This window comes from Lycorma delicatula, chromosome 1, assembly GCF_047948215.1.
Source record: "Lycorma delicatula isolate Av1 chromosome 1, ASM4794821v1, whole genome shotgun sequence".
Taxonomy (NCBI): domain Eukaryota; kingdom Metazoa; phylum Arthropoda; class Insecta; order Hemiptera; family Fulgoridae; genus Lycorma; species Lycorma delicatula.
The window spans coordinates 395,528,818-395,539,739 of record NC_134455.1 but is presented as its reverse complement, the minus strand read 5'-3'; positions in this window follow the sequence as shown (position 1 = coordinate 395,539,739).

Below are 10,922 nucleotides of genomic sequence, written 5' to 3'. Positions count from 1 at the left end.
GAAGTACGAAAAACGCGAAATCAGATCACGTTTTTAATAAATGTGATGTTATTTTAAAATTATTTCAATAACCCTATCTTGATGGATGAACGAATTAAGATAGGGTGGGTCCATTGCCGACCCTATATCAGGGAAGTTGAGGGAAGATGTTCCAGATGTTGGGAAGTGGGTTCAGGATTGGATAGGACGGGTCGTGTTTCACTTGTGGACGGCCGGGGTATAGATGGCAGCAATACAAAGGAGCAACATTACGCGCATTGTGTGGCACGGAGAGCTACCGAGCTAGGGGGTGTTCGACCGTAAAATGAGGTTCCTACAATTTAACTCCATCGACGAGCTATAGAACTCTGCTGGGAGGTGACGCAGTGAGAGGCAGTGGATATAGTTATGATATCAGAACCCATTGAGGCGATGGTGGGGGGCTTCCAATGGATGGTGGATCGGACATCCAAGGCTGCCGTTGGTCTCCCTTAACCCAGTGTACCAGTCGTCGGTTGTGGAGGAGAAGCTTCAAGAATTTTGACACCATCACAGGATTTGGGATGAGGGTTCTTCAGGAGAAGGATCGTGGGGGGTTAAGAGACAGCCCTCTGCGGAGTTGCCATTCGCTTGTGTTTGCACGAGTGGGCGGTAGCGATGAGGCACGGGGATTCTCCAACCTCCCAGCGAAAAAGACCGAGTTCCAACAGGGATGTCCCATTCGGGGTGTCCCTGTTAGAGGCGTTGGCTTAAAGACTGAGTCCCGGCTGCCGGAGTGGTGACCCACGAACGACATAACCGGGCCTGGTGGATTCTACTCTGGGGCTTTGAGGCGGGAGCAAAGTAAGTCGGATCGACTAAGGCCCGTTAGAGTATAAAACACTCCCCTGGGCTGTGTTATTATTAACTGCAGTACCGGCTCAGGGGGAAGGTGAAGGTGGAAAAAAAAAACAATTTCAGTAACCTATTTTCATGTCATATATATAGTAAAGTGATTAAGTGTATATACTATTTTTATTTATTTATGGTGTAATCTTAATCCTTCGATTCAGTGCTGCCCTTCGAATTTATGTTTAGAATTTTAAAATTTAACAAAAATCCAACGTTATATCGATCTCAAATTGTTATCGTTACATTTATTGAAAGATTAATGATCTGTATTTGATTTTTACTAAGAGTAATATTATAGACTATTCAACCTTGAATATAATTAATTATTATTAAAACGATATACTATCAGTTCACTGACGTAAATAATTTAGAAATAATTGCTTGTGTAATTCTACGTGATATACTACAATAGTTGGTAATAAAGAAGAAATAGTGTTTAAATTTATGAAACATCTAAAATCACTTTAATCGTAAACACATATTAACTACATTACAGTGACACAAAACCTATTCCTTACTTAAAATAAAATATTCCGGTGGACGCATCATTTGCTGGCTGCCTCTACTTGCCTTTTCAACACCCGTTTTCAACCTCATCCTACAGTATAATCCAACAGATTGCAACAAAACGTATACGATACTTTCTTAGTCCTTAGAATTTTTTATTTTTAGCTTTAACAAGAAATATATTTATTTATACTTCATTGAATTTTATTTATTGTTATTATTTTTATAAAATCTGATGTGGACATCACATAACTTTCTTGTACGCCTATTGAATTACATATATACATTTTTTTGTCTTCATTCTTCTACAGCACCGCATTTCAAAAGCGTCTAATCTTTTCCTCTCAGATAGATCGATCATTCAAGTTTCACTTCCATTTAAAGCTACACTCCAAACATATACTTTATAAAATGTTTTCCTAACGTTTAAATTAATTTTTGATGTAAAAAAATTATATTTCTTACTGAAGGCTCTTTAGTAATGAAATGTTTTACATTTCAGTAATGAAATATGTAGTAGAAATAACAAAGATGGACCACTGAATGTGAAAATAGGAAGAGAAAAGATTATGGAAGTAGAAGAATTTTGTTATTTGGGAAGTAGAATTACTAAAGATGGACGAAGCCGGAGCGATATAAAATGCCGAATAGCACAAGCGAAACGAGCCTTCATTCAGAAATATAATTTGTTTACATCAAAAATTAATTTAAATGTCAGGAAAAGATTTTTGAAAGTGTATGTTTGGAGTGTCGCTTTATATGGAAGTGAAACTTGGACAATCGGTGTACCTGAGAAGAAAAGATTAGAAGCTTTTGAAATGTGGTGCTATAGGAGAATGTTAAAAATCAGATGGGTGGATAAAGTGACAAATGAAGAGGTATTGCGGCAAATAGATGAAGAAAGAAGCATTTGGAAAAATATAGTTAAAAGAAGAGACAGACTTATAGGCCACATATTAAGGCATCCTGGAATAGTCGCTTTAATATTGGAAGGACAGGTAGAAGGGAAAAATTGTGTAGGCAGGCCACGTTTGGAATATGTAAAACAAATTGTTAGGGATGTAGGATGTAGAGGGTATACTGAAATGAAACGACTAGCACTAGATAGGGAATCTTGGAGAGCTGCATCAAACCAGTCAAATGACTGAAGACAAAAAAAAAAATTAGGCTCGTTTCGCCTGTGCTATTCGGCATTTTATATCGCTCCTGCTTCGTCCTTCTTTAATAATTCTACATCCCAAATAACAAAATGCTTCTACCACCGTAATCTTTTCTCTTTTTTTATATTCAGCGGTCCATCTACATTATTTCTACTACATTTCATTACTTTCGTTTTGTTCTTGTTTATTTTCATGCGGTAGCTCTTGCGTAGGACTTCATCCATGTCGTTCATTGTTTCTTCTAAATCTTTGTTATTCTCGGCTAGAATTACGATATCATCATCAAATCGTAGCATCTTTATCTTTCACCTTGCATTGTTACTCCGGATCTAAATTTTAATTTTAACTGCTAGTTCTATGTAAAGATTAAAAAGTAACGGAGATAGGGAACATCCTTGTCGGACTCCCTTTCTTATGTTCTTCAATTGTTACTGTTGCTGTTTGGTTCCTGTAAATGATAGCAATCGTTCTTCTATCTCTGTATTTGAACCCTAATTTTTAAAAACTACTGAACATTTTATTCCAGTCTACGTTATCGAAAGCCTTTTGTAGTTCTATAAACGCCAAGTATGTCGGTTTGTTTTTCTTTAATCTTCCTTCTACTATTAATCTGAGGCCTAAAATTGTTTCCCTTGTCCTTATACTTTTCCTGAAACCAAAATGGTCTTCTCTTAACACTTTTTCCACTCTCCTCTCAATTCTTCTGTACCGAATTTTAGTTAAGATTTTTGATGCATGGTTAGTTAAGCTAGCATATTACACATTTTTAGAAGTCCATAAAGATTTATTTCATTAATAACTTCTGATTTTTTAATTTTTTTTCTTGCTATTAATGAATCATTATTTATTGTGTAAACTATTTCACAGTCACAGGTTAACAATTATTAGTAAATCAATATATTTAAATTAAATAAAAGAAAAAAAAGATGTAATGCAGTCGAATTCGAATCGATGTGCCTTCCCCTTGGAAGATCAAGATATTTCATAGTAATCTTGTTAAACATGGCCCATTGGTATAAGTATATAATTATATATAGTATTCAAAATACCGCTTACCAAAACAACTGAATTCAACGCGTTTAAGCGCTTTCGAAATTAAATTCCTTCTTCAGGAACTCTCATATCTATCTTATTTATAACATTAATTAAATCTTCACATGTGAATTGTAAGAAAATCGATATATTTGCTTAAACAGTTGTACGTCATATGTTTTAAAATTACGTTAACGTAAACGTCCTGTCAATTTGGTGATTTCAACGGTTATATATTTTGACTTCATGACAAGAATAATGCAGTATTTAATCCGTATTTAAATCTAAATGGTTACAATTGTTTTAGCAAATAAATTTTTATTTGCTATAGTACAAGTTTTAATTCCTTTTAAAAAAAATTATCTTTCGATATTTATATACAGTTATGTCGTCTGCGAAATGGGTTACAAATAAATAGGAAGTTCATTAATAAACAATTTAAAAAGTAACGGATCGAGAATATTTTCCTAAAAAGTAATTTATGATCGATAAATGCTTACTATTATTAAAGAACGACTAGATAAACGCTTTGGTTAACAGCTGTGTATGTCATTACCCTTAGCATACGTTTATGGTCCCACTTTAGAACTAAATTAATACACCACAGGCTGTGGTACGATTGAGGTCGATTTAGATGGGTCTTTCAGTTCAAAACCAGACACCTATGAACTGATTTTGGTTTCAATAATAAAATATTATATTCTGCTTCAATACAATATTTCTTATTCTACAGTTCTTTTTTCTTCTCATTAGTTCTTTACTTATTTTTTTTTTTTTATAAATATAAATATAAATGGCAGAAAGGCTCCTGGAATAGACGGAATACCTGTAGAATTACTGCGCAGTGCAGGGGAGAAGGCGATTGATTGATTATACAAACTGGTGTGTAATATTTATGAAAAAGGGAAATTTCCGTCAGACTTCAAAAAAAGTGTTATAGTAATGATACCAAAGAAATCAGGGGCAGATAAATGTGAAGAATACAGAACAATTAGTTTAACTAGTCATGCATCAAAAATCTTAACTAGAATTCTATACAGAAGAATTGAGAGGAGAGTGGAAGAAGTGTTAGGAGAAGACCGTTTTGGTTTCAGGAAAAGTATAGGGACAAGGGAAGCAATTTTAGGCCTCAGATTAATAGTAGAAGGAAGATTAAAGAAAAACAAACCGACATACTTGGCGTTTATAGACCTAGAAAAGGCATTCGATAACGTAGACTGGAATAAAATGTTCAGCATTTTAAAAAAAATAGGGTTCAAATACAGTGATAGAAGAACAATTGCTAACATGTACAGGAACCAAACAGCAACAGTAGCAATTGAAGAACATAAGAAAGAAGCCGTAATAAGAAAGGGAGTCCGACAAGGATGTTCTCTATCTCCGTTACTTTTTAATCTTTACATGGAACTAGCAGTTAATGATGTTAAAGAACAATTTAGATTCGGAGTAACAGTACAAGGTGAAAAGATAAAGATGCTACGATTTGCTGATGATATAGTAATTCTAGCCGAGAGTAAAAAGGATTTAGAAGAAACAATGAACGGCATAGATGAAGTCCTACGCAAGAACTATCGCATGAAAATAAAGAAGAACAAAACAAAAGTAATGAAATGTAGTAGAAATAACAAAGATGGACCGCTGAATGTGAAAATAGGAGGAGAAAAGATTATGGAGGTAGAAGAATTTTGTTATTTGGGAAGTAGAATTACTAAAGATGGACGAAGCAGGAGCGATATAAAATGCCGAATAGCACAAGCTAAACGAGCCTTCAGTAAGAAATATAATTTGTTTACATCAAAAATTAATTTATATGTCAGGAAAAGATTTTTGAAAGTGTATGTTTGGAGTGTCGCTTTATATGGAAGTGAAACTTGGACAATCGGAGTATCTGAGAAGGAAAGGTTCTACTTTTGAAATGTGGTGCTATAGGAGAATGTTAAAAATCAGACGGGTGGATAAAGTGACAAATGAAGAGGTGTTGCGGCAAATAGATGAAGAAAGAAGCATTTGGAAAAATATAGTTAAAAGAAGAGACAGACTTATAGGCCACATACTAAGGCATCCTGGAATAGTCGCTTTAATATTGGAAGGACAGGTAGAAGGGAAAAATTGTGTAGGCAGGCCACGTTTGGAATATGTAAAACAAATTGTTAGGGATGTAGGATGTAGAGGGTATACTGAAATGAAACGACTAGCACTAGATAGGGAATCTTGGAGAGCTGCATCAAACCAGTCAAATGACTGAAGACAAAAAAAAAAATATATAAATCAACAAATAACATAGAGTAATATTGTTTTACTAATGTTTACAGTACGTGAAATGAAAAAAGTCACGAGAATCTTTTAAAGTAAAATAATATTTCACACGTTAAAAATAAATTTAGTCATAATTTCTCCCCTACTACTGTCATTACATTTTGAAAAAAATCAGATATCATTTATTTCGCTCAAAAAATAAACATTTCGGTAATATAAATAAAACTGTTACTGATATAAAAAAAGGTAAGACATAGCTTGACATTTCTATTATCAAAATTTGTGATTAATTTAGAATTTTGTTTTAAAAAAAAGAAAAAAAAGTTAAATATATGTGTTTCGTTCCACGTTGAGCCGTCCGGTGTTGCGATCTAGTGGGTGCTAGCATTAACCGGAAAGTGAAGTCGTACTAGTATTCTACGTCAGAATTCCGCCCAGTGCGGTCGCATTTTTCATTTCGTTCGGATCGACAATTAGTGTTAGTTATATTCTACGTAAAAATCCCGCACAGTGCGGTCGTGTTTTCATTTCAGGCTAAGGGGACTCATAGTTTCTTGATAATGTTCAAGTTCAATTACGACTAAAGTGTCATACATTCTTAAGTTTAATGTAACTATTGTAATTCAATTAAAAATGTCAAGGGTGACAAAAAATTAAATATAACGATTCAAGAAGAACATAGTGTTGCTTCATTTCATCATCTACCATCTCGTCAAAAAGTACAGTCCACACTGGCTTTAAATTCTAGCAATATTTAATAGACAATAAATAATAGATACTAAAAAATGTTTAACCATTCCATATAATAAGGAAAAAAAAGAAAAAATTGTTAGAAAACTCTTACCGGCCCGATTTCATTTATATGTAATACATATCACATTTACAGAAATAATACAATTCTTATGATTATTCGTTGTTTAAAAATCGGCCCGGTAAGAGTTTTGTAGCAAATTCTGTGTTTCATTTGAAAGTGGGATACGATCCTCCAATTCTTTAATAAAGTAGACAGTTACACAATTGCATTGTGGTGGACACCACATTGCATCACATGATTTTGTGGTGTCCGTATCAGCATTTTATATATTAACTTTGTTTCACGTCACTGAAGAAGTAATGTGGTGTAAGTGAAAACGTGTCGAATTCGATACCTTGCATACGCTAGTTCGAATCCAACTTCATATACATATATTTAAAAAAAAATTCTTTTAGTTCCGTTCCATATTGAGCCGGTTGATACTACACTCTAGCATCTAATAGCGCTGGCTGGCGAGTTTGTCTCGTACCATCATTCGAGAATCGGATCTCGCTTGGAGCGGTCATGATTTGTTTAATGTAACATTTCATTCTAAAGTAGAATAGTAGTCTAAAATTTTTAGTCTAAATCTGTAGTCTAAAACGGGTTATAGTGTTTATTAATAATGTTCAATCGTATAATATTGACTAATGTGACATTTATTCATCAGTCTAATGTGACTTGTATTTTCGATATTCAACAAACGTCTAATGTGACAAATTAAAATTTAACGATTCAAGAAGAATATGTTTTAGTTGATTTCATCATCTCAACCATCATTTCAACCAAATACAGTCCATACTCGCTCTACAACTTAACTGTTAGATTTCATAAGAAAGCTACCTATTATAATGGGTACCATGATTCGACTTCCGGATAATTTCGATATATTTTCGCGTTTCATATCCCACAGACCACAAAACCACCGTCAGCTCAAAAGTTTTATATATATATATATATTTATTTTCTTCTTGTAGACACGATAACTGCCGTAATTTTGCGCCAATCACTTTCAACTTGTTCCTTAAAAATTACTCGTCCAAAAATCTCGGGCGAGTTCATTTACGGCCAAAATCGGACCATGGGGGTGAAAATGGGGGAGGGCTATTTCGAAAAAAAATATCGCTATAACTTTCTTATTAAGTAAGTATCAAATTCGTTTAAAGTTCTTACTATTCTTTGAATAAAGACCTAAACCTTATCCAAGTAAATTTTTTTTATATCCATTGGCCCAGGGCGTTGATAAATGGGGTTTTGAAACAAAAAAGAAGCATACCAGGGAGGTATGCTTCTTTTTGGGCACAATATCGATAACAAGCACAATATCGAATCGGTTTAAAGTGGTTGTTAATCCTCTAAACATTCCTAAATCCATTGTCTGTAACAATTCTTGATATGGCCACCCTTACGGCAAGGGATGAGCAAAATGTTGCCGGAACTGTAAGAAGATGTTGCTTGTCGTATGCTAAACATACAATCATTGTCGTATAGAGTAAATTTGAAGTTTTTCTTAACTTTAAGGTGGAAATCTTTTTTATCCTCTACTTAGCACCGGTAAAATTTGCCTCCGCCTTCCGGCGTGCCGAAAGGGTTTTTTTTTTAAATTTAATTATATTGAATTATTAATAATTATTAATCGGTGTAAAAATGTTTAAATTAACATGAAAAGTATAGAAAATTTTATTTCACTAATAACTACTCATTTTTTTCAAATCACAAGTTAATTATTATTAATAAATCAATATATTTAAATTAAAAAAAAAGGAGATGAACTCGGATTCGAACCGATGTGCCTTCCCCTTGTAAGATCCAAATATTTCATTAATTAAAATTTTATTTGGCTATAACTCTGGAACCGATGAAAATAAGTACCACTTACGATATATTGTTGAAAAGCTCTCAATGAGGGCTTATTATTGCAGTTAAGAAATAGTCCAAAATTCAATTTTTTTTTGCTTTTTTGATTTTTTTTTGGATACTTTTGTTTCAGTCGATTGCATTCAAACGTTTTAAAAGGTTGGGAAGATTTTGGGTTCAATTTGAGTTATTCTAGATTTCTTTAAATACGAATAAAAAAAAATCTTATTTGGACAATACATGAATTCATTGTACGCCTATTAAATTACACGTACACAATTTTTAAAATGAAAAGTACATTATTATTTTATTAAAAACTTCAGATATTTTTTCATATCTTCTTTTTTTATTATTATTGAATTATTATTCATGGTAATTTTTTTTTAAATAAGAGGCTAATAATTTATTAATAAAACAATTAATTTAAATTAAAAAATAAGTTTAAAAAAAAGGAGATGAAGTCTGATTCGAACTGATATGCCTTCTCCTAAGATCCAAATATTTCATTAATAATATTTTATTTGGCTATAACTCTAGAAACAATGAAAATAAGTACCGCATATGATTTATCGTTGAAAATCTCTCGATGAGAATTTCTTAAAGCTGTTAAGAAAAAGTAAAAAATCTAAATCTGTTTGAATTTTGTACACTTTTGGTTCAGTCGATTGCAATCAAAAGGGGAGGTGCATAAGTAGATGTTACAACAGTTCTAAATTCAAAATTTCAACATCGTACGGTTAATAGTTTTTGAGTTATACATATGTCACGCTGAAACTAGTCAAAATGGATTCAGGGATGGCAAAAATGGATATTTCTGTTGAAATCTGAAAAACGCATTTTTTCGTGATCACAAACCTTTAATTCATACAAGGAAGTAAAAATGAAATAAAAATTTAATTCTTTTTCTTTAACGAATATTTTTAATTGATAATTTCACCTCCAAGTGGATTAGGGTTTCCTTCTATGTCTTAATTCCTAGTAAAATCTTCTCTAGGATAACACGACTGCTTGAAGGAAATTTAAATGTAATCGATCGGTTGGTTCTCGCGTAATGCAAGAACAGACAAACAAATAAATTTTTGGCTTTATACAAAGATCGGTTAATTATTCTAATTCAAATTCGGATTATAAACTTGCGAAAAAAATGAGAAAAAAAAACTTGCGACTAAATGATGTGAGTCCACCCTGTTGTGATGGAGATAGACCAAACGAAAGTCATTTTTATAATATATTTTCCGAAAAAAGTAAAAATATAATTTTATAAATTTAATGTCAACGACTAATCTAAGAGATTAATCATGATTATAAAATCATAAAGCTTTTCAACAATTGCTAACATGTACAGGAACCAAACAGCAACAGTAGCAATTGAAGAACATAAGAAAGAAGCCATAATAAGAAAGGGAGTCCGACAAGGATGTTCTCTATCTCCGTTACTTTTTAATCTTTACATGGAACTAGCAGTTAATGATGTTAAACAACAATTTAGATTCGGAGTAACAGTACAAGGTGAAAAGATAAAGATGCTACGATTTGCTGATGATATAGTAATTCTAGCCGAGAATAAAAAGGATTTAGAAGAAAGAAACAATGAACGGCATAGATGAAGTCCTACGCAAAAACTATCGCATGAAAATAAACAAGAACAAAACAAAAGTAATGAAATGTAGCAGAAATAACAAACATGGACCGCTGAATGTGAAAATAGGAGGAGAAAAGATTATGGAGGTAGAAGAATTTTGTTATTTGGGAAGTAGAATTACTAAAGATGGACGAAGCAGGAGCGATATAAAATGCCGAATAGCACAAGCTAAACGAGCCTTCAGTAAGAAATATAATTTGTTTACATCAAAAATGAATTTAAATGTCAGGAAAAGATTTCTGAAAGTGTATGTTTGGAGTGTCGCTTTATATGGAAGTGAAACTTGGACGATTGGAGTATCTGAGAAGAAAAGGTTAGAAGCTTTTGAAATGCTATAGGAGAGAGTTAAAAATCAGATGGGTGGATAAAGTGAAAAATGAAGAGGTATTGCGACAAATAGATGAAGAAAGAAGCATTTGGAAAAATATAGTTAAAAGAAGAGACAGACTTATAGGCCACATACTAAGGCATCCTGGAATAGTCGCTTTAATATTGAAAGGACAGGTAGAAGGGAAAAATTGTGTAGGCAGGCCACGTTTGGAAGATGTAAAACAAATTGTTAGGGATGTAGGATGTAGAGGGTATACTGAAATGAAACGACTAGCACTAGATAGGGAATCTTGGAGAGCTGCATCAAACCAGTCAAAGGACTGAAGACAAAAAAAAAGCTTTGCAATTTCATTAATTATTTAATTAAAGGTAATTCTTCCAATGATTTTAATTACTCTAATTAAATTGTAGTCCAAAAATTACGGCTCAATGTAGTTAAAAAAAACGATAAATAAAAGCGATAAAGAAAACGAAA